This window comes from Pleurodeles waltl, chromosome 5, assembly GCF_031143425.1.
Source record: "Pleurodeles waltl isolate 20211129_DDA chromosome 5, aPleWal1.hap1.20221129, whole genome shotgun sequence".
In the NCBI taxonomy this organism is placed as follows: Eukaryota; Metazoa; Chordata; class Amphibia; order Caudata; family Salamandridae; genus Pleurodeles; species Pleurodeles waltl.
In genome coordinates, this window is record NC_090444.1 from 447,166,586 (window position 1) to 447,193,412 (window position 26,827).

The 26,827-nt window shown below is 44.2% G+C and overlaps 1 protein-coding gene across 1 annotated transcript in view; it reads right to left on the minus strand.

Moving 5' to 3' along the window:
• SPRED2 (sprouty related EVH1 domain containing 2) overlaps nucleotides 1–26,827 on the minus strand; it is a 225,886-nt gene that overhangs the window by 17,004 nt on the left and 182,055 nt on the right. The gene's annotated exons all lie outside the window — the stretch shown is intronic.

Genomic DNA, 26,827 nt, shown 5'->3' on the forward strand with positions numbered 1-26,827 from the left:
CAGGCACCAAAGTCGGCAAGAATTGCTACTAGGCCACCGATGTCTAGTTACTTGACATGACCAGTAAGACACCAATATATGAAAATGTGGCTCTTATTACCAACTCCAGAGTTCAGTGTATATTCGCAACATTCACAGGCAATCGAATTGCAGGGTAGACTGCGGAGGTACAAATCACAAGATCTTGTGCCATTATCATGTGTTTGCAGTGTAGTGATTGCAATCGTTCAAAATGAAAGCAGTTTAATTTACGATGCACATAGATATCATTGTCTTCTAATAGTAAAAAGCACTCTAGTACAACAGTAATCAGATGCAGGCCTCGTGAAAACCGCATATCTTGAAACAAGAGCTACAATCACCATATTGTTTTTCCTGACTTGTTACTGAATAATCTAATTAAGAAGCAATACATGAAGTCGACACACACAATGCAGAAATAAACAAAGGCTGTATTTACAGTAGTCTCATTGATGTTGTGGGTATTGTGTGAGATCTATACTCTTGTTATCTGAAAAGTATACTCAAACTTTGGCTGACACTATCTGAGAAAGTGGTAAGCATTTATGATCTTGGAATCAGACTGCCTGGTTATGAAATAAGAACTTGTTCCATGTTTCAAAATATTAGCTACCAACTGATGTAAAAGCAATGAAGAAAAAGTTACTTACCTTCGGTCAAAGCTCTTGCTGGTGGTTACTCTAACCGCAGACAGCTTATTCACTTTTAGAATATCTCCAGGCACCAGACTGAATGCTAACAATGCTCCGGCGTGTCAGTAGGTGGCAATGTGCGGCTCCATGTTGACTTCGTTCCACCCGAGAAGTGAGAATGGAGCCGCCCTCCTGTGTGCTGATGTCAGTTTCTTTCTTACCTCTATCTAGGCCCTCAGAAGCAGAGCCCATCAACCAATAGGACGTAACAGTGTGCAGATGTCTAAATTAAGACTTTGTAGATGGTGAAATAGACAATTGCACACAGCAGGAAGGAGGGAGAGTGGTGAGGAATCTGCATACACAGAATCCACCAGAAAGAGTGTTACAAATTCAAGTAATTTGCTCTTCTGGTGGATACTTTTAACTGCAGATTCTTCACTTTTAGACTAGATAGCAAAGTAGTATGTGCCAAGGTGGTGGGTTTGTGGAATGGACCAGACCAAAAAGTCCTGCGTGACCGAACAGCTAAAATGCCCTTCCCAAAGAAGTTGCCTGTCGAGGCAGCAAGCTTCTTGAATGTGTGAACTGATGCCCACACCATGGCCTGACAGATGCAAAGGACTGGAATTGGCCTTGGTGTAATGGGCCCTCAACCCCTCCAGAGATCCTGATCCAGAAGTCTATTCACCTCGACAGAGTCCTTTTCTGCACTACCTTGCCTTTCTTTATCCCAGAGAACCCTACAAAAAGGATTCAGGCACTAGAGTTTCTTCTCCTCTTTCTCGACCCCAGAAGTGATGCATTAGACACCACACCCTCATCTCTGGGTGGGTTGTAGCCTGGAATAGAGAAGAGAATATCTTTCTACTTAAATATTATAGTCAAAATATCAAGGATAAAAATATTGAAAGTTAAGTACAGACTTACTCTCATTAACTACACACACAAACATATATATATATATGTATTCATGGAGAAAAAGGGCACAGGGCAAGTAGAAAAAATTCAGTTATTTACAGAGCGAAAATAGGGCTGGGAATGTGAAATTGTAATTATTTTATTGCTGGAAAAGCATTGTTGGCTGCAAATTACAAACGCATGGCCTGTTGATCATTACCTTTTTGAGAGTGTTGGTGAACTTTACAGAAAGAACTACAGGTTCGCTGCACTGAGCAAAGTGATAAGTCCAATTAAGTTCACCAAAAAAGGTTCTGATGGTAACAAGATAAGCAGGAGTGGGGCTGATTATGATGTATGCTATCAATTAATTTAAAGCGCAATATGGACTTTAAAACGAGGAAAACACACACACAACTACAATGCCCAGAATGCCCTCTGGGTGCAGGATGCCAAGATGCCCAGACGCTTCAGAGCTATTCTCACTGAGAACCAGGACTGTGAGAAACAGTCATTCAAGGATCATGGTCTTAACAATTGCCCCAGAGATTACACATTCTAAATGTCTCTCCTGGAGACTTCTAAGATGAAGCTGGTCATGAAATGAATAAGGCCTTTTTGAAAAAGAACCATATTCACTTCACAAGTTATGATGTGTAAACAACACGCCGCTGTTCTTAGACTAAGTCAATTGTATTTAAAAAGTTACTTTCCATACCAACGTTACACTTGGGAGCAATCTGCCGCTGACACAACTGTACCCAACTCCCACAATATGAGAAAATAACAAGAGTGTCCTTAAACGCTAGAGATTTGAAGCCTGACGACACTTGGTAAGTTTCTGTGAAAATAGGAAATCCTGGCAGCTAATTTTACTCTTTTGATTATTCAGACTGAGAAACTTCTAAACTCTGTACCCTGGATTAATTATGCAAAGACTTTGTGGAGTCTTGGTACCACAGACGTCATCTCTTTTGGGTGCCATCGCCTGAACATGAAGAATATGCGCGTGTGAATTCTTGTCGAGCGTGAAAGCAATTTCGTGTGTTAATGAGCAGGTTTAGAATGGTTCAAATTACCCTGTTTCCCACAAGCGACTTTAATAGAGAAATCCAGGGCTCCAGTAAAAACCTAGATGAATAACTGCTCCATGGGGTGAGTAGTCCAGTCTAAGGAAACAGAAGGTACTCTAATGCGCCCCAAGAAAATATTACAAGCACCTCTGCCCTTTAAAACAGGTGTCCATACCTACCGAAGGCTACTTAAATACAATGAGGCTAGAGCAGGATCCCAGTCCTGTGGTTCATCATCACACCCAAGTAGAAGCGGAGATTAAGTTTTAATATTCAAGGAGAGAGATGGCAATGCAGTGTTAAAATGAGGTGATCAGCTAATCTGTGTTTCTTCACGTAGGAAAAAGTGCAACATGGTTCTTCATTTTTATCTTAATTTCCCATTTATGTGGTCCTGGCCCTTTCCTCTTGGTATCAAGCAAAAACCACCAACTACTCAATCCGGCAAGCACTTCATAGGCATGAGGGATTCATTGACTCCATGCTGTCTCTGCAAGTATAGCAAAGAAAGTCATGATTCAGAATATTCAGGACGCACTGGACAATGATTGAGGTTAATACATCTGTATCATAACCCAAATGTTCTGGAATCATTGTGGTAGAGGGAGGGCCCAAAGCTGCACTATAGTTAGGATATCTCAAATAAAAGTGAGCCTTCGTAAAGGAGTCAGGTGTGACTTCAGCACACTGATAGGTAATCCCAGTGATATCAGGAGGGGGGCTGTTATCTGGACATAGCCTGTTACTCGGTGCAGCAAGCCTGCCTTCAATAACATATCATAGAGGTGGGGGGAAACTGGAATCCCCAACCTCCGAAGATAAACTGAGACCACCCCCATCCCTTTCATTAACACCCGAGGAGCATTGGTGAGGCCGAAAGAGCTGAATATGCTCCTCATCCACCTGCATGTAGCGTCAGCGAGACTCCAGGATTGGCACATGAAAGTAGGTAACCTGCAAGATCAAAGCCACCATCCAGTTACCCAGATCCAAAGCAGACAGAACTTGGACCATTGTGAGCCTTTTGAATTTGTGCTTCTGCTAGAAGGAGTTGTGAGGATGAAGATCTGAAAAGGAGAAAGGTATCCATCCTTCTTTGGCACAAGGAAATAGCAAGAGTAACAGCAATTTCTTATTTTTGGGGCCAGACCATCTCTATGGCTCCCTTGCCAAAACAGCCTACATTTCTTTGCGGAAAATGGAGAAGTGCTCCTCTACAAACTACTCTAATGTAGGCGGGAGGTGTGGTGGTCTAAAAGAAATGGTAGGGCACAGCCTCATTAGACGATATGCGGGGCCCACCTGCTGGATGTTAAGCTTGTCGCCCATGAAGGAAAAATGTAATCCTGCATCCCTCAGGTTGCTCATGTGCTGCCACCAGGGCAAGCTTAAGTGACATGGAGGCTGATGCCACTGAGGTGGGGGGGGGGGGGGGGGGGGGGGGGGAGTGGAACCGCCCTTGATGGCCTAGGCATTGTCTGCTTGATCTCACCCCCCTCCTGCAGGTTGCTGTTTCTGAAAGACCAAGCCCACTCCCAGACAGGGCAGGGGGGCCTTGTTGTTGCCGATACTCCATTCCTCTGGAGTAACCTTGAAAGGGGCGAAACTGTTGAAGGTACCGCCCAAGCAGTTGGTGGTGTTCAGCCCAGACCGGATGATGTATCTGGCAGCATCCAGAACATACTGGGTGGTTTGCCAGTTTGGCCCGTAATTCCTCAGGGTCAACTGTCAAGATCTAACCATATCCCAAAAAGCATGGCTTTACCCCAGCAAAGAGCTGACATTGAGTGCCCAGAGGGCTCGACTGACCAAGGAGAACACTAGCTTCCTGAATGCCTCAATTTGTCTTGACTCTGTCAGGAGTCTTTAGGGGCAGGAATTAGGGTTCACTTTACTGGGGGAAGCTTGAAGCACTATGCTTTTGGTGTAAGGAGCTACGTCAATAAATGAGGATTGCCTCATCAAAAAAATGGGGGTCACCTGACACTGGACTGTGACATCTAGCAACCTGCCTGTTCACTAGTGGACAGGAAAAGGGCTTGCAACAGGTTGCCCATAAAGATGTCTATCAGGGCTTAATGAAATGGAAGTAATGGGACTGAGGAAGTTTGTCCAGCTTGCCATACATTTGTAAGTACGTTATTTTTGGACTTCCATAGTTCACAGTTGCAAATGTAGTACTTCTGCGGATACCTAGAAGGGGTACAGGGGGTGGAGCACAAACCATTTTCTGGGGGAGCATCCAGCCCACTGGCCTCCTGCAGGACCATACAGAGGTGAAATAACCCCGGTCATCTTCAAAGGCAGGTTGGCACTGATCAGAGTCTGGACCAAACAGCTGTTGGATCACTGTAGTGCGGCTTCTAGAAAAAAGCATATTCTATCAGACTCAAGGAACTGGGACTGGGTGCATCAGTAGGGCTTTGGGATGCAACCGTTTGTTTGCGCCAAGCCCTATTTATCTTGGAGTCAGATAAGAGTATTGGAATGCAGCCTTCCTCTAGCACCTCTGTGTTGGTATCCATTTCAAAAGGACAGATGTGGCTTTGGTGCTGCATTGGAAGTGAGCTCTGGCATCAGAGCAGAACCAGAGGTAAGTTCAGGAGGCAAAGACAACGTAGATAGAGGACCCGCTGGTGGTCACCCAACTGGAGGCCTCCAAAGATCCTAGGGGGCTGAAGGCGCACCAGAGGGAACCAGAAGAGTGCCAAAAAAAAGAAAAGAATCACAACATGACTTCATGAAAGGCCTCAATCTGTTGTGACATGGCCGATGGACCTGGAAACTTAAGAGTGCATCAGGATCAGTTGGAGAATAGACTACTTGGGGGCGGGGGGCTCTCAGGTTGAGAGTGGCAGGACTGGGATGAATTCTGCTTTGCATTCTTGTACTTCTGCTTGACTTGGACTTGCCTGATGACCGTGGCGAGAATCTGTTGTGGTAACAGCTAACAGAGCAGAGGGGATCTGCACCCTTGACTTCGAGAAGGAGCTGGACTTCAATGATTCTTTTTGGTGTTCAGCGACAAACGTCTTCAGGTTTGTGTTCTCGGATCATCTTTGAGTTTATATGGGCACACTCCTCGCTGGAATTGGAGTGGTGAGCTGAACTCAGACACTAGAGGAACACCTCACAGGAATCGGTCACAGACATTTGCTTGCAACAGTTCCTACAAGTCAAAACACTGTTTTTTGGAGAGGACAAGGTTTTGTTGCAGGATGAAAACAGATTTTCTTCAAGAAAAAGGTTGTCAAGGAACGAGAAAAAGTTGGGAGTGAGCTCTGGATCAACATACGAATATGGGGGTGGTGGGAATAAATAAATAAAAATAAAATAAAAACTCACGTCGATGCCCATGGGGGCACTTATTTTCAGCTCCATCATCACTTCTGGGATGGAACTAAGTCAACAGGGAGTCGCACAGCACTGCCTACCATGACACAGCATTGCTGTTAAAATCTTCTGGATGCAGTCTAGAGATATTTTCTAAAGGTACAAATTCTGCAATTAGGAGTATACATCAGAATTACTTTTTTTTTGTTGTTTTAAACAGGTGCAACGTCTTCCAGTACAAGTTCCTCAGTATGTTTGTGCAGTACATAACTTTCCTGATATCCCTCTCCGGTAACATTTGTTTATCGTTTAAGCTCAACAAGGAGTTGGAGAACGCAATGGAGGCCGCTCCGGCTCATGTCTAGAATATTTTACAAAAGCCTCACCCAGACGAAATTAGAACACCTTTTAATGTAAAGGTGGTCAAATGTTGGTTAACTAAGGTCGGATCCATTAAACTGAATTGGGATAAGCAAATGGGATACACCTATGGCCATATATGAATTTGGTTACTGTAAAGATTGGCAAGTATCTGGCCTTACCGACTACAACTGGACACCCAGGTTTTAGATTAAATTAAAAGAGGTGTTGCCAATTACAAGGAATTGGTGCCCTAGATTAGAGAAATGGGAGTGGAATAATGCTACAATGCCCCAGCAAAGTGTAGGGAGCGTTATGTAAATATGGCAATACCATAAAATACAATAGAATGCTTCTCTGTCTTCGCAAAGAAGAGATATGAAGTTTAAGTGTAGAAGTAAGCAGTTTGTTTTATTGAAGTATTTGATGGCAGCAAACAATGTCTATCAGAGATGGCTTTGATATGCTTTGCACTATCAGACTTCTATCTGGAAAATGGTCTTCTGATAATGATTTGTCAGCTGCCTTTTTCATAGCAATGGTGGAAAGGGGTTAAGCTGACCCCTCACACTTTCATATTAGAAAGGTCCAGCAAGGCAAAACACCCTATACAGTCTCTTACTTTCTCTGTATACATTTGGTCAATGGTTAAAACTGTGGGAAGTGTGCAGTTACAAATTGTAAGTGTGTTTATTTCTTTTATTTTCCCCCTGCAGTTCAGCTGGGCTGCAAGGGCCAGTAAGGAGAGTTGGTTTAGGATTTCAGTACGGGTTTGAATATTCCGAGATGAACTGGGGCTGCCCAAGTCAGACTACAGGCTTGCTCACTTGATGGGGTGTGCTGGCAGCAGCAATACTCACACTAAGCTGGTTACAGAACAAAAACATCTATATGATTTGAGGGCTCTGGGGTGCTCCACTGAATATCAGTGTGAAGGTGTACTGAGACGAGGTCAAGGTAAATTATTTGGTACTCACTACAACCAGCTTTATAGGTGGCAGTAAAAGGCCAGTCTGCTAATAAGGTGATGACGTGTAAACCATGTCATTTTCATTGTGTCAAGAATCACATCAGCCACTCCCTCTAATTCTTTCTTCCGAGGGATGACACTTTCCCAGCTGTCTAACATTTGAAATAACTGCTTATAAAGTTTCCATTGTAGCCCCTTATGGTCTAATACATTTGCTATTCTCTGCCCTTTTATAACTGCCTGGTACTTTGAGAAGGTTGTTTCACCCTTGATGGAGAAATCAAGGCACAAACAGTGACCTTGACATGAAACAGGTTGTTCTGATGCTACTTTTCTTTTTGTCTCCTAACCATTTGTACCATACAGTTTTTGAGGTGGAGTAATTTGTTATTAGTAATAGTTTTATCATAGGTCTTCCTCATTACTGGATTTTGGAGAATGGTGTGGGTCTGATCTAGGATGAGTAGTTCAGTGTGGCCGCTAGAGGGTTGTTTCGGTGTTTGGCTTGAGTGCCATAGCTTTACAAGTCAAGTAGCTTCAAAAGAATAAGGCTTGATTAGTAATCGTTTGACCTGACCCTTGAGGGGATATGGTTGCAACTGGTTTGAGAAGATTAATAAATACACTCACCAACAGTGGCGTGCTAATTAGTGTGGGCATCGCCATTTTTATTTGCTTACAACAGGGAGGAGAGTTAAAAATGAAGGTACACAGGTCTTCTTCATGGGTATTACCATTCCATATGCCACTGTTATTAATGAGTTCCGGAACCTGTGCATGTCAAGGTAATTTCCTCTTTTATTGGCTACTGAGACATGCAGTCCATGGTGAAATGGCTTCATTTCACTCTCATAATCCACAATTCAGACTTCTTTCTCGATGCTTAGAGAGATTCCCTGTGATTACATATTTAAATATACTGATGCCATCCGTTGATTAAAAGGATACAAAGCTATGTGATTCAATACTATTGCTAACCACTTAGCGGGTGTTTGAAAAGACAGTTTTGGCGTCTTTATATGTCCCGGTCACTTTATCCCCTACTGAATACTGGGACATGTAGTTTGTGGTATAACTGCTTAATTTTACATTCAGCTATCCATTGATAATCCTTTAGTGAGTGGGGTATGTGCGCTACCTTAACTTCCTGATGTCAAACACTTTCACTCGGTTTGCCATGTTCTTCTGCAAACAACTTTATTAGCGGAAACATGCATCAGAAATTAATGTTGGTTATCTAGCAAAGTTATGGTAAAATGTCAAATCATACCTTGCGGTATAATTATTTCAGTTCCAGTTCTGGCTTTGATTATTCATCAGTAAACAAGGATTATGTTTTTTTATGTTTCAACTCTATTTCCAAGTGTGAAGATCCTCATCGTTGCAGAGTTCAGTCAGGGTGATGCTGTCAAGCATTTCGGGCTGGACTGTTCGGACTGGAGCAGGGTCGAGACTGCTTTAAATATGGCTGGGTCCAACTGAGGTGGCATGGTGTGCTGAATAATGATGGATTTGGATGCGGCCCCAAGTGATTAGCAGTGGCTGAGTTTAGTTCAAACTTTTCATCCATCACTGAACTATTATACTATATTGTGTCAAGCATGAAGATGCATCTCGATTCCAACTGTCGTAGGCTTCTTTCTCTGTCTCCTCCCCCTTACTTTCTTTTTTTCACCTGATGAACTGCAAAGTATTTTATTGCCCTTCAGTATCCATTATGTGAACTTTGCATGCAACTTGCAGTTCAGTAACTCCTGTCTTTGTTAGTTCCTGCTGATATATGTCCCAAAATGTTTTTTCTTAGTTTACAGATGGAGCTTCCCATGAACTTTTTCAACATGGGCACATGATGATGTACACTTAAAATGTGTTCCTGCAGGTTAATATTACACTTATCTCCCTTGTTTGAACCTGTGTGTTTATTCCAATGCAGTACGCTTAGCTTACATTTCCCAAATCCACCTTGCTTCAGCCATGTCTGTATTTGACCCCTGGTTTCTCTGTAATGACTATGTACCAGTTTGTCCTTGAAGCTATTAAGTCTTCTAAAAGTGATAGTTAGCGCATCACAAGTGATTTCACTTATATCCTCATAACTCTTCATAATGAAACAATATTTAATTGGTATTTTCTTTGAGTTGATTTGAAAAATTTAATATGTGAGTTCACAAGCAGTGCATGATGGGTTGTAAGTTATAGTTAGTTGACAGAACTAGAACTGTTTTGCTTTCAATGGTGCTTATCTTCTTAGTTCTTATCTTCTTTCAACACCTCAATATAATGGCACATTAACCATTGTTTTTCAAGAGATATATATGAACTTGCACCGCTATGAAGTACGGTATATGACCTCACATATTACAACACTGAATGTCTGGAATCTACGGTGCTACAAGTTATACTTATGTTAGTTATGTATAAGAGGCGGATGTCAGAACTTTTTTGGGGGTTTACAACAGTAGTGTATTATTCAGTGAATTTCTATTATTTTTTTTTTATTTTTTTAAACATATTAAAATCTTGTTACCTTCCTCACGTATAACTCAAATTTAACCATTGGTGTAGTCAGTCAATTTCTATATATATATATATTTTTTTTTTTATGTAAAGTAACATCTTATGACAATACATCTGTGGTCAACCCCCATGTCTGTACTGCCAAAGGACGGCTGGCCACAGGGCCTAACCTGATACGACCCCGCACCTCCCCCACAAAAAAAGGCCAGCCAACATCCCCTCGCTGCTGTTGTCCTTTGGCAGCGAGAGACCCTCCCTTCCATTAGTGGGCAACCACAGACATCCCCACCCCACATTCCCACCTCCTTTTTTTTAAATATATTTTTTGGTCTTGCTAGAATCCCAGAGGAGCAAGGGTCCGTGCTGGCTGCCATGGATCATAGTCCATCTTATATCTTCTTTTTTTGTTAATTTGCAAGACAGAAGGGGCCCGAGCCAGAGAATGGTGGCTGCAATATTTTTGATCAAGTTGTAGCCAGACAATCACAGCTTGAGCGCCTGCAAAGGAAAAAAAAACTTGTGACCAATTGGATTTTTTTTTAATTTGTGGTCGCTCGGTACTCCAGAGGGACTCCCACAGGAGCAAGTGTCCATATATCTTTAAATTTTTAACCGAGTTTCTCAAAAACCATTGAACAGATTTAGATCAAATCAACAAAAAAAAGCACACGGACTAAACAGCTAACTTTCTTCCACATTTGATGCAATTCTGTTCAGCTGTTATTTCTGTATTTTGTGCAATTGTTCCTATGGAAAATGCATGGGGAAAAGGTGTATTGGGACCCTCACTTGACGGATCACCCGAAAAAAATCCAGGAAGGAGCAGAGGTGGATGAACTTTTTTAACAGGAACGTTTTGTGAAGATTTGGCAAACAGCGTCAAAACACACATTCACTGAAAGAAACAGAAGGTTAAAATTACACTATTGTTTGGTTAGACCAGGCTTCTCCAATGAGTAGCTTGTGAGCTACTGGTAGCTCTCCAGCTACCTATGTGCAGCACAGTTAACTTATTAGAGGCTTTCGCTTAGTTGAATTAATATATCTACCAAAATGGAAAGCGTGTATTAGAGACAAAAATGACTATTTTCTGAGTTCATATCCTGATATTTGGAGAAAAATGGCTTAATTTCCAAAATAAATGTAAGGCTTATCTCTCAATAATAACACAACTATTATTATTAACTTGGTTCTAGGGACATTGCAGCTATAGTTGCTATGTATCACCCATGTAGTGGAATTCTATATCAACAAAGCATTTTTACTGGTGACAAATTGTGCCTGATGCGCTGAGCTAATTACTGCTGATTTTCTTGTGTATAGTGGCCACTAATGTAATCTTGTCTCATGCAGTTTCTATTAAATCTCTGATAATATTAGAAGGGCATGTAGCTTTTCATTTAACATAAGTAGCTCTTATTACAGAAAATGTTGGAGCCTCTAAGATCTTAACATACATTACAATAAATAAAAAAGCACACCAAAAGTTAGTGATGTTAGGTGTTGGAAGGAGAGAGCTAATTACAAATTCAAAAACCGCTGAAATATATCACTTACAGTTTAGTCAACTAACGTGCGCCTGCATCATGCTGTTGATGACATCACATTTTACAACACTTATGACATGTTAAATGACATCATTGTTGATTATATTTAAATGACATGAATGGCATGACAAATGAGATAGTTTATCATGTCTCACAGCGTCCTGCAGGCCTTCAAAAAGCAGGAGTAATAAAACTGAAACGGATAGATCGAACCTTCGGACAGGCCTTGCACTGAACCCCTCCTGCCTAGGCCTTTGGCCAGTCCCTGCATTAGTGCTCCGCAAACACCTAACCCATTCCTGCCCCCCCCCGCTTTTTTAATTTTAACATGTCACAATTGAGAAGTTTTTGGTTTTTAATGTAAGCCAACTTCTCAACACAATACAACTATACCGTCTCTTTAACCTGTACTCTTCTCAGTGGATCTAGATCTCTACACACCCCTCATTTTCTCGGTCTATACGACTGTCCATTGGAAATGCACACTAGTTTCATCTATCTAATATGCAAGCTCAAGTTATCATTGATTTGCCTCTTGTGATCTCTTGTCTCTTTCAGATATAAAGACACTAGGTGCAAAACAAAGCATGTTTTTCAAAAGCAGTTGGTCACTATATTTAGAATAGCCTTTATGTTTAACCATAAACCACATTAAGGTTGATTTCTCCCTAATATGAATGGAGAGCTACATAAATTATTTCTTCAAAGTGTCACTTCTTTATCTATTGAAAAGGCCACTCACCAGGTCCATTCATAATAGAGGAGAGGAATAATGCAGGTCAATCTTGTCTCAAAAATGCTATTGACCCAATGTCACACACTCTAAACCTCTATTTCAATATCACGACCCCCTGACCATTTGTCTCTTCACACTATTCTTCTAGTATTTACACAGGACCCACACTTTGAATGCCTATCTTTCCCTTTTGCCTGCGCACTTCTATATACCCTTCTGTTCCCATCGCCGCATCGAGAACCCTTCTGCTTTAACCGAGACTCAACATTTCCTTCCTCTCTCCTTGATGGTTTGCAATGTGATCTTGCCACTCATAAATGGAAGAATACCAATTAGTATACACAAACTGGAATATTTACATTATTATTGGTTCCATTTCCCCTTCTTTTTGAAATGGTGAAAATATATTTTTCTTCTTGTGTATTCTTGTGTAACGTACAAATGTTTTCCAAAGTAAATGGCTCAAACGTCCATTTTGTAATTTAAGATCAACCCAATATATACACAAAATAAAAACTAAATTATCCATATTCCCCACTTTTAATTAAGCTTCACCAGTACAATATGCATGTTTACATTTTAGTCATAACTCAAACTTGGCACTCTAGCTGTGTTTCACTACAATGTTAACCAGTCTATTAAGGCAGGTTTTCCATCGCCTTAAAAAGGACCAGTTGCAACGTTGTGGACTATTTCTTGAATCAGACAGTTAATTATTAGGTTTGTATTGGTTCAGAAATGTTTCCATTTTTTTATCGTGAGATTTAGTTTAGCCTCTCTTTAATACAAAGGAAACGGGAAATATATTGTTGCATACTTGTAACTTTAAAACATTTTGCTAATCGGTTATGCTATTGAGAAAACTCAAAATGTACTACTCACTTTTGTCCACGTGATTAAAGTGGATAATCAGGGCACCTAGATACGTTCTTATGACATTAGATCAACTTCAAACGTGGTCTGAGGACTAACACAATCTAGTGGACGGAGGCTAGTCCCATCAAATCTAGATCGCTTTGGTTGAAAGGGGCTACAAGCTGATATGACAGCGGTAGATTTAGTCCTACCCGGTCGCCACCAATTTACATGACCTATAAACAAAGGCTCCCTCAGTAAACTGCAGGGAGTACAAACTCATGAGGCAAATTATGACAATGACCCGACTGAAGGGTTGGGTTCACATATGTACAGTCCCGAGAAAAGGACGCCAGAGACTGGCTGCCTGCGAATCTGCCTCAGATGAACCATGCCATTGGCGCCCCACATTTTTTAATGAGTATTTATTGGCATCTGCGTAGCATTAAATGGTACAAACAACATTTGTCAGACTATCTGCAGAAAATACCTGTAATACAGTAATCAGTAACATGATCAAAATGTGTGTTCAGAGGAAGTCGACAGGGTCTGTATTTGTTGTAAGGACAGAGTAATGTCAAGAATGACTGCACCCTTCACTCCCTAAAATGACTGGAAGGTTTTTCTCCAGAGGTCCTCGATCTCGTTTCCGTAGGGAATGTCTTGTTCTCATACATTATTGGGCCCAAAGGTGGCCTTTTCATGTATTACTTACCTGGTGCCCAATCAACTGAGTTCAAGATGGCATGCAGCGAGGGCTGCCCTGCCTTGAAAGCAGCAATCTCTCATATCAACTGTGACAATGCCCGGCATGCTGGAGTACGATGATCTTTTCTTCCATCTCTTTAAAGTCTGGTTTACATAACACAGCACACTTTGTAATGTTAAGAGAAAGTCTGACCAATTGAGCTCACCCTGATATCCCTCATCCGGTTAACACTTTAAACTTGTACTACTGTCAAGCCCAGCTGCATTATCTACAAGCCCCTCACACTCACTTCACCAAGGCACTCAGTAAATCGGCTAAAAGCTGCAAACCTTGAGGCCATGAGCCCACATAATACACAAACGTACTCAAATACAAGCCATCTCCACTTTTGAGCCACCGTTTTTGCGACTTGAAGTCCCAGCAGCCGCTCTATAAATTAGAAAAAAAAGTGACATTTTCTCCCTCACTAATACTACCTCACCTAGTCCTGATTCTAGACCGCTGTAGTCGTAACAGTTTTAGCATGTATCTACCTAACAGCCAGTGTCCTGTACGCACCAACTTTGCCCAGCAACAATGGCTGTGACCTTTATTGAGTCAAATCTATGGGATGTCAAAATGTACTGCAGATTCCCCTAAGCTCCAATTGTATCAAAACTAAAAAAACAACAAAAAACACTTGCAAGACTGTCTTCCGCATTAACAGTGATTCTAATACCGATGTAGCTAACTTTGCAACCTACCTTGGAAAGGTGATCATGGACTTGCTTTCAACAAGGAACAATTTTTCCGATGATGATCTGTTGTTTGTCAAGCATAAGTTCGACACAGCCAAGCCAACAATGCAGTTGGTGCCTTGAAGTGAAGTCTCCCATGAATTGTTTTGATCTCATTATGTAGCTCAAGTGGTGTCATCTTCTGTTCTCCGTCAAGAAGCATTTAAAGACTTTTAACCGCTACAGGTACAACTCTGGAGTTTCCCAGGTCCATGACTGGGAAGCATATCAAGTCAAGATTATTTGTTTCCATTCAGAGTATTTCAGTTCTTGTTATATAATGTGATAACCAAGACTTCAAATCCCAGAATGCAAAAAAACAAAAAAAAAAACAACAAAAAAACGGATTGGACCAACTTTCCATACATGTAGCTATGAAACTTGACAGCTATGCATACCGTGTGCTTTAAATTCCTTCAGTTGCTTTCTGTTCTGCTTCTTTCCCCCACAAAATTTCAGGTTAATTATAAGAAAACGATAAAGTATGCACTTTGAGGCTCCAAAGATATTGCACTATTCTAAAATCGAATACAACACAATTTAGTATCGCAGGAATCGTGCTACGTCATCTTGGAAAAGAACTACTTTCAGAGTATATTTCTATTTTAACTGCCCCACGACTTGCTTTTCCTACTCCTCTTTCCAAGCAACCTAATGCTTTGCCTGTTTTAACAAACGCCAAAGCCTTGGAGCCAGCCCTCTTTCATCTTACAACAAACGCTGTTAGCTACAGGAATGGTGGACCCAGTTATGTAGCATTAGTCAATCTACCCCAGGACAAGGCAACATAAGTATTGTAATGGGGTCATTTCTGAACATATATATTGGCAGGCACTTGAAAATGCACTTTTTGTCTTGTATAGCTAGTCATCTATTTCAGGTAAAGAGAAGAAAGTTTGAATCTAAAAAAAAAACTGTGGTTTGATGATCGACTAGTCTTTGCTAACAATCGCTTAAAATTCAGGTCATTGATTCAAAATCATGGCAATTCCATCCAAAAGAGTAAAATTGTGAAGAACTAGAATGAGGCACTACTTGAGTGCAATACAAATGCAGCTGAAAAAACAGAGCAGCTGGTATGACTCAAGGTGCACGACTTACAAAGATAGAAGAGGTGTCAAAATCCTTTGATCCATAATGGAATCAAAGGTATCTCCTGTCAATTTCAGAAGGACTATCAGTGTCACAATATATTTGGTTTAGCTGTGTTTTCTAGGGAGTATTTTAATTGCTACAAAAAGCTTTAGAGTGCTGCATTTCAAAAAATAAAATACAAAAATGAATAAAAAAAAACAACCAAGAGTGTATTTTTTCTTGACGGAGTAGTGTTTATAATGGTTAAGTTCCATTGTGAGGAGGGCACGTCTGGTAGAAGAATATAGGGAAGATATAGTGATTCTTAAAAACAAAAATTTAACTGTACTAAATGTAAGAGAGTGATTTAAAAAGTGCAGTGGTGAAAAACATCCTCGGGAGTTAGGGGCTGTGAGACAAGCTCAATTTATGGATGGCCAGGGGGGTGTCAGAGTAGCCTTAGGTGCTAGGGAAGATGGTGCACATCCTGTTTGCCAATTTCTCTTCCCCATTCTTTCTCCTTGCCTCAAAGAAAAGAGGGGCAAGAGGTTGTTGATAACAAAATACAGGGTTAAGAGGCTGCAATCAAGCACACTTCTCTTTTGAACACACATTCCATGCTAGGCAGTTACTAGGAGGAGCATAGAAGAAGACGGGTTGCAGACATTGGGCTAGTCAGACCCATTGTTAAAGTGGGTGGGATCTACTGGAAAAGAAGTTCCCAATCTTTCAATTAAAGCAACAGTTTATCCACTTTTTGTTAATAACCAAAACAAAGTTCCTAGGTGACAAGTGCTGACTTTTTTTTTTTACAACTATTTGAATTGGTTTAGTTTATAACAGCGCATAATATACACAGTAGTAAACTATTGTCATTACTGAACACATTGATATATATCACTTGCATAGTAATGTAGGGGTTCCTCCTCCTACGGGTAACCAAGAGCTTAGCCAGTAGGACAACCAAATCGAGGAAATATACCCTTAACCTATCTATTTGGGTGTGCATGCATAACACCCCAGTGAGTAGGATTCTCAGCAGAGCAAGGCAGCCAGGTTGGTGGCCTGGGTCACCCGTGTAGTAACGACCAACCAGTACTGTGATAAAAATAGGCTTGCCCATAGCATGTGTAGAAAGTCAGCACTTTGTGCCGGACAACGAGGGCACAGGGCTCCTGCTTTAGAAACAAATGGTTGACTTTGTGTGGGGAGAAATATGCCCGATGAAGGGCAAAGTACTGGATTAACATAAATCAGGCATTTATGGGCACCTTAACTGGATAGGTCAGTATCCGTTCTAAGTCCTTTTCTTAAATGGGTAGTTATTTTTCCCACCTGGTTTGTAATGCAGTAAGGGAGGCCAAGGGGTGTTCATTTATGATCTTAGTGAGCTAGCTAATAAGTTTGTGGACATTTCCGATTGCGTGGAGGTATTGCATCACCATGTATGGCAGGTTGAGCTGCTGATGTTCCAGCCTCTGCGCAGTGCATGTCAACAATGCCAGATGTCAAAAACTGTCCACTGCATGCGGACTATGTTCCACCAGGTCCTCAAATTGCTTCAGTGTGCCGCCATAGAAAAGATCCATAGTTGTGGTTATGTCTACAGTGCCACCGTTGCAGGTCTAAGACCAATGAATGACTGTGATGCACAGTAGACCAAGCAACGAGTGAACAGGTGTGTAGGGAGTGGAGGCTGTGATCTAGGCTCCTATGGTGGTTATTGCTAACCTAGACATACCTCTGACTGAAAGGGGAGGGGTCTCGTGCACAGTAAAGCTAAAGGAGTGAGGGACAGGCAGCTAAAGAAGAAGCACGCCTTCTCTCTAGGGCGCCTGCTACCTGAAAGCGATGTAAATGCATGCAACTGTCAACCAGCAAATGTAAAGGCTGCTTGGGAGCCAGTGTAAGACTTTTACTGATGGAGTCATTTGAGGCTTCCTGGTGACAAAGATTTATTATTTTTGCGAGACAACGTAAGGGTGTTACCAGTTGAGTGCTGGAGGGCGTCCTTCCAATGGAAACGTAAAGTTTGCATTAGGTATCGTGTGAGTGCACATTGCTAAAAAAATATATCTTAAAAGCGGTTCCCTGGGCCCCCATTCAGGATCAGTTTCCTTACTTTTTGTATGGACTTCAAATGCTGAGTCAGACGTAACAAACAAAACGAAGCGCCTTTTCTCATCCGCGGTATCAGATGTCCCAAGGCCAGTGTGCTGTTCCAGATGTCTACAGAGCACTGCTAAAGTGGGCCCGAGGGGTAACATCGGCGCCCCCTAAGGAGCCCTACTGCATGGGATAACAAGAACACAGAAGAGGCGGGAACTAGAGGGGAAGCAAGAGGATGGAGGCAGACCCTTAAACAGACAATTTGGTTAGATAATCGTCATTCGCTACCACTCTGAGCTAACTACTCAATCCGCGTCATCTGTTAGACCTGGCTTGGAGGGTCCCACTAGAAGCTAGAGAAAGAATATGGAACAGGGAATTTATTGATATTTTCTCCCTGCTCACCTTTGCGAAAGAGGGTGCAGACATAACCGTGCCCAGCAAAGAGGTTGAGAAGCATAAATGGAAGAGGAAGGTCAAGCCTGAGGAATCAATGGACAATTGGCTTGAGGCATTCGCCATGTTGTCCACAGTGATCATGGAGAAGTTCCCGGAGCAGGGACCAGCTCTATGCAAATACAACAGAGTCATATACGAAGAATATACCCGAAATGGGGGTACAGGGTGGCTGTGTTATGACAGGGAATTCAGGCAAAAAATGGAACAGGCACCCGAGATGGCATGGGACTGCCGCGAGATTGAGCTCTGGGTGCAGTATATGGGCAATGGCTGCAGAACAACAACCAGCGAAACCCGTTTCCCTAGACACAAACAAGCAAGGCCGTTCTACTTTAAGCAACAGCTTAGGTCCCCCTTTCGAGGGAAGCCCCCGCAGAGGGGGAGAGGGGGGTACCAGTATAGGTCCAGCAACAACTCATGCAGGCCATACAATGCCGGGGCATGCTCTTGGGGTCCTGCGTGCAAATTCACTCACACCTGCTCCAAGTGCGCCGGTTGGCACCCTGCAACCGAATGCACCAAAGGGAGTAAGACCGATAAGGCAATGGGCACCTATGGGGGTGCCAAGCAGCCCTAACCATCCTCAGTCACACCACACTACACTAGCGCCATCTCCCATAGATTTTAACGCATTGGCCTCGATCCTTAAGGATTACCCAAGGGCCACTGAGCGCGAGCTGCTGTTTAATGGTTTCAGTGAGGGCTTTAGGATCCCATACGATGGCCCCTCGCTCTCGCGGGGAGCAAATAACTTGCGCTCTGCCATGGAGGCTCAGGGAGTAGTGCGGGAGAAGCTGGAGAAAGAGTGCCAATTGGGGAGGGTGGCGGGTCCCTTCATCCACCCCCCCCCTTCCGAATTTTATTGTGTCACCGCTGGGGATCGTGCCAAAGAAGGAGCAGGGCAAATATAGGTTGATCCACCATCTCTCTTTCCCCAAAGGGTCTTCAGTAAACGACTACCTGGAGGAGGGCACATGCTCAGTTTGCTATGCATCATTTGACGAGGCCGTCGACTTGGTTCGCGCAGCGGGCTTAGGTGCGCTCATGGCAAAGGCGGACATCGAGTCTGCTTTCCGCCTCCTCCCGGTCCACCCAAGCAGCTTTCACCTCCTAGGGATGCAGTGGGCTGGCCAATACTTCTATGACAAGTGCATGCCCATGGGTTGCGCAGTGTCTTGTGCTTTGTTCGAGACCTTTGCCTGTTTTTTGGAATGGGCACTGAGGGAGGGGACACCCCCGGGGAGTTCACTGCACTACCTTGACGACTTCCTCTTTATTGGAAGAGCGGGTTCCGGCGAATGCAAGGCAACCCTCAGTGCATTTGAGCACCTCAGCCAGACGTTGGGGGTACCATTGGCCCCGGGTAAGACTCAGGGGCCAACAGACTGCTTGACTTTCCTGGGCATTGAAATTGATTCAACCGCGGGTTTGTGCCGGTTGCCGAAGGACAAGGTTGCGGCGCTGCGGGCCGACATCCAGCTGGTCCTGAGCAGGGACAAGGCAACGTTGGCCACGATTCAGAGCCTCCTAGGCAGGCTCAACTTTGCAGCGAGGATCATACCAGCGGGCAGAATATTTGCCAGGCGTTTAGCAAGGGCGACAGCAAACGTGAGAAAACCCCGACACATGGTGCGTCTCGGGGCTGGGCTGAAGGAAGATCTGCGCATGTGGATGTCATTTTTGGAGGAATTCAACGGTGCCTTATTGTGGCGCACCGCATGGTGCACCAGTCAGCAGCTCCAGCTCGCCACCGATGCTTCAGGAAGGGAGGGATTTGGGGTCATACTAGACCGGCAGTGGTGTGCGGCGAAATGGCCGAATGCATGGGCAAGGCATGGACTCACAAAGAACATTACTGTGCTGGAAATGTTCCCAATTGTCCTCTCCATCTACCTGTGGCCACAGGTGTTGGCCAACAGGAGGATTACATTCTGGTCCGACAACATGGCAGTGGTCCAGGCCATCAACTGCCAATCCGGGAACTGCCCAGTATTGTTAGGATTGTTGAGGGAACTAGTCAGGGGTTGCCTGTTGAGGAATGTGGAGTTTCGCGCGCGGCATGTGCAAGGGGTCAAGAATGTGGCCGCTGATGCTCTTTCTCGTTTTCAGTGGGCGAAATTCAGGGCGGCATGCCCTCAGGCGATGGCAGAGATGACACCGTTCAAGGCGGAGTGGTGGCACTTGGTACAGTGGAGCAAAGGATAGGGGCGCTAGGAGAGTTATCACTGGCCCCCGCGACCCGTGCCAAGTACAAGGCATGTTTCAACAGGTTCACGGTAGTAACGCAGGCTGGGGACCCCCTGGCGACAAGGGTGCAGCGCTTCGTACTATGGGCAAAGGACAATGGGAAATCGCACGCATGGGTCTCCAGGCATGTGGCGGCTATCGCCCACTTCTCGAAATTGAGGGTAGAGGGGGACCCGACCGCGGGTTTCCCATTGAGGGCGGCACTGAAGGGATGGGCTAGACAGGAGGAGAGGACACCCGACCAGAGGGCGCCCATCGACATTAACATGCTCAAGAAGTTGGTGGGGGCACTCACAGCCATTTGTAGCTCGCAGTATGAGGAGCTCTTATTCGGGGTCACATTTTCCCTAGCCTTCTTTGGAGCCTTCAGGACCTCAGAGTTAGTGGCGGGGTCAAAGAGCGACACGTCCAACAGGGCATTGAATTTGGGTGATATCAAGATGGGTCTGGACATGGCGGAAATCAAGGTTCGTCGCTCTAAGGCGGACCAGAAAGGGAAAGGTGTAGTGGTTCGTTTGCGGGTACTGGGGGACACCAGATACTGCCCGATCGAACTTCTCAGGAGGTACATAGCATGCCGCCCCTCGCTACCTGGGTATTTATTGCTTCACCTGGATGGCCAGCCGTTAACTCAGTTTCAATTTAGAAGGATCTTGAAGGGAGCAATCGCAAAGGCCGGGTACCAGGGGCTTAAATGGTCAACGCACTCCTTTAGAATCGGGGCTGCCACCACGGCTTTCAAAGAGGGTTTGCATGCGGATGCTATTAAGCGGATCGGGAGGTGGCAGTCCGATAGATGCAAGCTGTACATACGCTCTGGGGAACGCTAAAGGGTTGGAAACAAGTTATATATAATGTGAACGCTGTGAGCGGAACGTATGCGATCTACGATGTCAATAAAGTGTGTGGTAATGTTTACTTTCTTGTCCATCTAGGGGCTAAGACAGTATGGGTGATGGGTCACTCTCTGGTGGACAGAGCAGAACACCGGGCCAGGGAGAGTGGCTGGACGCGCAGTTTCAGCAACACCAAATTCACTTGGAGGGGAACCCCGGGAATGAGTTGGTCCATGCTAGAACCTAGAGTTCGCCAGCTGGTGGGGGAGAATGGGCCAAAACCGGACATTCTTGTAATTCACCTGGGCGGAAATGACCTAACGACTTGGGGGAGGGGCCCGCTGTTGCAGGCCATGACGCATGGCCTGGCCAGAATGGCCGCCCTGATGGAGGGCGGGGAAGTAATATGGTCGGAGATTCTCCCAAGGGGGTGTGGCAGGGGGCCAGGTCTCCGGTCGCACTTGAAATGTCAAGGCGGAGAATCAACAAGTCACTAAAGAAATTTGCGAAGCAGCACGGTTATGGGTTCATTAGACATACCCTGCTGTGTAGACGCTTGAGCAGTAACTTTGCGGCAGACGGGGTACACCTGTCTGACACGGGCACGGATATGTTCCTAATGAGCATTAGAGACGCTCTCGAGACAGCCGGCTGCAATTAGCTGGGAAGGAAGGAGCACAGGTGGGGGGGCCTCGGGTATCACGAGATGCGATCCCCGAGGCGTGGCGGAGTTACAGGGCGATCCTAAAGCTTTAAGGGTGACTAAAAGGCCTCCAGATGGTGATTCCTGGAGCAAAGGCTATTCCTCGGGCCACAGGGAGCCTTTACGGCGGGGCCCGGGATGATGTGACGGCGCTCCTCAACCCCGCAAAGGGGGGCAGTTGTAATCCTGAGCAACTGTGGAGACTGGCCGGGGTCTCGCTCTGACTTGTCAGGAGCATGACTAAAATATCAAAGTGGTAAACCACGAGAAAGGAACGAGCTGTAAGATGCGGAGTACGCAGGTGCAGAGAGCACCACAAGGGACAGGTCTAGCTTTCTCAGGATGGGTGTCGGCCATATTCATAAACTCATCTCCGACACCTGGATCGGCGTAAGATAACCCTACCTGTGTAATCAATAAACTTGCGACATATTATACCCACAAACATTGTCCTGGCATTTTATTATGTTGCATGTATAAGATTGTGATCAAACACCAGGAGTATGCAACCAAAGGGCTGGGGGTAGCAGCGCTATGTGGATGGCCGCGACGCACGTAGGGCGTCTTTAAGGCGGACAGCATCCTAGCGTCGCTCCCCCGCCTGATAGAGACGAGCCCGAGGGGCCTCCGTACTGGGAGGGTGGGCCACCTCGAGTTTATGGCCCCCAAAGGTGTGATGGAGGCGGAGTGAGGCCACAAGGCCTCTTAAGGGGCAACTGGACTGGGCTGGGGCCTCTTTGGCTGAACTACACGCAAGCCCTCCCACCCACCCCGACAACAAAGGGATATAGAAGGGTTTAAGGGCAGAAAGGGAGCGTAGGCTTAACATTACTTTCTTTACAGGAAACGTAAAAGTCGTCGCAAAGCGGAGTTACAGGGCGATCCTAAAGCTTTAAGGGTGACTAAAAGGCCTCCAGATGGTGATTCCTGGAGCAAAGGCTATTCCTCGGGCCACTGGGAGCCTTTACGGCGGGGCCCGGGATGATGTGACGGCGCTCCTCAACCCCGCAAAGGGGGGCAGTTGGAATCCTGAGCAACTGTGGAGACTGGCCGGGGTCTCGCTCTGACTTGTCAGGAGCATGACTAAAATATCAAAGTGGTAAACCACGAGAAAGGAACGAGCTGTAAGATGCGGAGTACGCAGGTGCAGAGAGCACCACAAGGGACAGCTCTAGCTTTCTCAGGATGGGTGTCGGCCATATTCATAAACTCATCTCCGACACCTGGATCGCCCGTAAGATAACCCTACCTGTGTAATCAATAAACTTGCGACATATTATACCCACAAACATTGTCCTGGCATTTTATTATGTTGCATGTATAAGATTGTGATCAAACACCAGGAGTATGCAACCAAAGGGCTGGGGGTAGCAGCGCTATGGAGGCAGACCCTTAAACAGACAATTTGGTTAGATAATCGTCATTCGCTACCACTCTGAGCTAACTACTCAATCCGCGTCATCTGTTAGACCTAAAAATATGGCAACTTCACCAGAAAGCAGCTGTTTACAGGAGCAACCTATACGTCCTAAATTGTCCATACATCTTAAGTTTTCTCATTATACAAAAGAAGACTCTCTACAAGGCATACACACTGTTCCAACACTGCTGCCCTCAATCCGCCGGGACAAAATAGTTTTGTCAACTACAATTACCAAACCCGATAGTCATCATCGCACTCTAACCCTCATTAAAGTAAAGCAATGTTTTGTTATGATCATTCTTCTACGGTTTAACGTGCAGACACACTTCAGACACTGACCTTACCATAGTTTAAATTAGTTAAAATGATGGGAAACACGTGTCATACTTTTCACTACACTACCGTGCTATTTACGCTCTGCTCCATGCCTCAATTGTAGACAAATGAGGCAGAAAATAGCAATCCGAGCAGACTTTCGTCTGGGTTTAAATACCCCGGGACAAGTATAGCCGGTCTCCCTCGCGACAGTGGTTAAGCAGTCACTTTCGCCCTGCCTCTCGCATCAGCCCTCTAAAGCTCACTGGAAAGACAGATGGTTCAAGTCAATTCATCAAAGCAGGAATTCCTACTCCATTACACCCTCCTCCCCCATTCTCTGGGTGCCATACCACCACTGCCATTTTAAATGCTAATACCTAAAACTGAAATGCGCGGGAAGGCGTGAGGAAACCAACCACTCCTATCGGCATTAGAAAACAAAATGTCCCCGTGAAATTCTACCTACCGAACCGAGCCCCCTGCTTGTGTGTGAGTTCCTTTGATGTTGGGATGCCTGGGGGAGGGTGGGAAAGGGGGGGAGGGAGTAAGATGATCAAGCAGAATGCTTCTTTGCTCCTGCTGAAGGCAATTCTCAGTCAAAGCCGCTCCACTGTGCTAACCAGAAGCTGTCAATCGTCGCCATGTCAGACTGCCAGCACCGCCTCTTTTTCGTACTGTTTACAGACTGAGCTGCACAGAGAGACACCTTTAAAAAGCAGAAAGTAGAATCCACCCCGGAGCGGGCAGAGACTTTAGCTGCTTCTTGAGAAACGTATGCATTCTAGAATGACAATTTGTGTAATTTGTGTTCAGCGCATCTGACGTTATGGTAAAAACATACCCGAGCACTGAAATCCGCATCAGCTGGTTCACTTTACGGAGCACACTGTAAAACGAGCTGGCACTGATTTCTCAGACAGGCGTAATGACTTTATTTACACAGCTTCTCACAAAGAAATGCTGTAAAGTTTACATACATTCTTTCGGAACTTTAGAGCATTTTATGCTGCAAAATAACGCTACCTACTCAAGACAAACAAGCATGGGCTAAGTTACCTTGAGCAACATGGCACCATAACTATTTAGCTGCAAAAGCACACTCCCCACAGGATACTTCACAGAACCAAAAGACCACCTTCACTACACTGTACCATTTGCGCCAAACACAGCATTAAAGCTATACCACTGTCTAATGATGAAGTCAAGTAGCACAGACAACTCCGAGCAGACAAAAACAGATCACCCTTGTGAACTGAAAAGACCAACAGTACACACAACTGCATAGTAAGTAAATTACTATGATCCCTAGCAGAACCGGTCACATCACACTCGTCCTAAAATCCAATATTAACTACTAATAAACCATGCACAGAAAAGACCAATGACACTAAAAGGAGTATATATCAGCATCACAATGATGAAATACTGATGTGTGAGCTTGTTAAGATTCAAATCTATGACCTGTCTGTAGCTGCCACGTTTGGCCAGAAACAATGTGAATAGTTTTAGTAGAAGAATCCTCCAAAATGTGTGAGCGCTTTGCTCCCAATAGGCTGCAGCTAAGCGGCAAAAGATGTCAAACTAGGTACAAATGCAGGCCTTGGTTCAACACCGTGATTTTGTGAAAGGGGTAGTAAGTGCTATACAAATACAACATATATATATATATATATATATATATATATATATATATTACTTTTAATGGAAAGGCACGGTCAACATCCGACGTTCCACCGTAATGTTTGACAGTGGAGCTCATGCACCTTTCAAAAATGTCTGCAACACTTTTGTATCGGATAGAACCGGCACTTTACATCCTGACTAAATAAAAACACCTTTAAAAAAACACCTTTAACAGGCTAACGTGTGCTCGTCCCTGCCAAGCAGCATTGGCATTTTCCAACACGCAGGCATTACTAAAATATTAGCACTTCAAAGACGGCTTCCAAATTGCATCAGTTTTGAGAGAGAGAGTATCCACCGATTTTTACCAGGCAAGTTTCAATACGTCTGTAATATCAATATTATTTCTCAGCCAGGTATTGACATGTTTAAGTTACTGCATGTCTTATACAGGTTAGAAGACAATTTTTTTTTGTTTATTTCAAGAGAGTTTTATTGGGATTTTATACACCAGGAAAATTAAAAAACATAAATGAAAAGTAACAAAACATTGTTTGGTACCATCAAATCAAGCGGTCCACCTTTACATAAGTAGAGGGTAGAGATAAGAGTATTTGTTTGCAATGGTGAGGCTAATCAGTGTATGCATTGTGATGGAGCAGTTTTTGATGTTGTGGTGAATGATTAAGGTACCTCAGTTGTAAATGGATGAGTCTGAATAAAAGAGCACAGAGATGAGAGAAGAAGAAGGTGACGGGGTGAAAAGTAGGGTGTACATGGGGAAGTGGGTGGGTATGGACAGGAGGAGGTGGGCAAGTGGGGAGAGGAGGGAGAGGGTGGGAGAAAGAGTGAGTAAATGCATGAGTGATCGGATGCCGGCCTTGGTTCAACACAGACGAGTGAGAAAGTTGTCTAGTTTGCACCAGAGTTTACCATTCTTCATTGGTGTTGTCATCAGGTATAAGTTTAGTGAGTTACAGGCAGTTCTGGTGAATTGGACCCATTCCCACCATGTATGGGGGGGATAGTTTGGGTGAGTCTTTCCATTCATTGAGGATACTTTAAGGCCAGTTGTGACTAGAATATCCCATAGGAGACTGTCCTCAGTGTAATGCCTGCTTAATGCAGATGGGATGGTGCCCAGTGTAATAGAGGCTAAGGTAGGATTCCATTTAGCATGAAGAATTTGATATATTGTATTACTGATGTCCTGCCAGATGTTTTTGGTGGATGTGCACTCCGTTAGCATGCTTTTTAAGTCTTCTGTTTCCTTCTCACAGCTCCAGCATGTGTTGGAGTATCAGAGGCCTTGTTTATAAAGTTTGTTAGGAGTCCAGGGGGCCAGATTGGTAATCCAGTATCTGCTTTGTGCCAGTGATGGGAGTTATGTGAAGTGAGGTTACTCCAGGTGGATGGCCAGTTCGGTGAGACCTTTGGAGTGTTGTTTGACTCTGATAGTAGAGTTTCCCACTTGTCTTGTGTTGGTTTATTTAGTAAGGTTAATTTGGGGGGTGGGGTGAAGGCGCAGAAGACTTAATTGTACAAGAGCTTGTCTCCTTTTTCAAAACAGATGCAATGATAATATATGAGAACTGGCACTTATGAT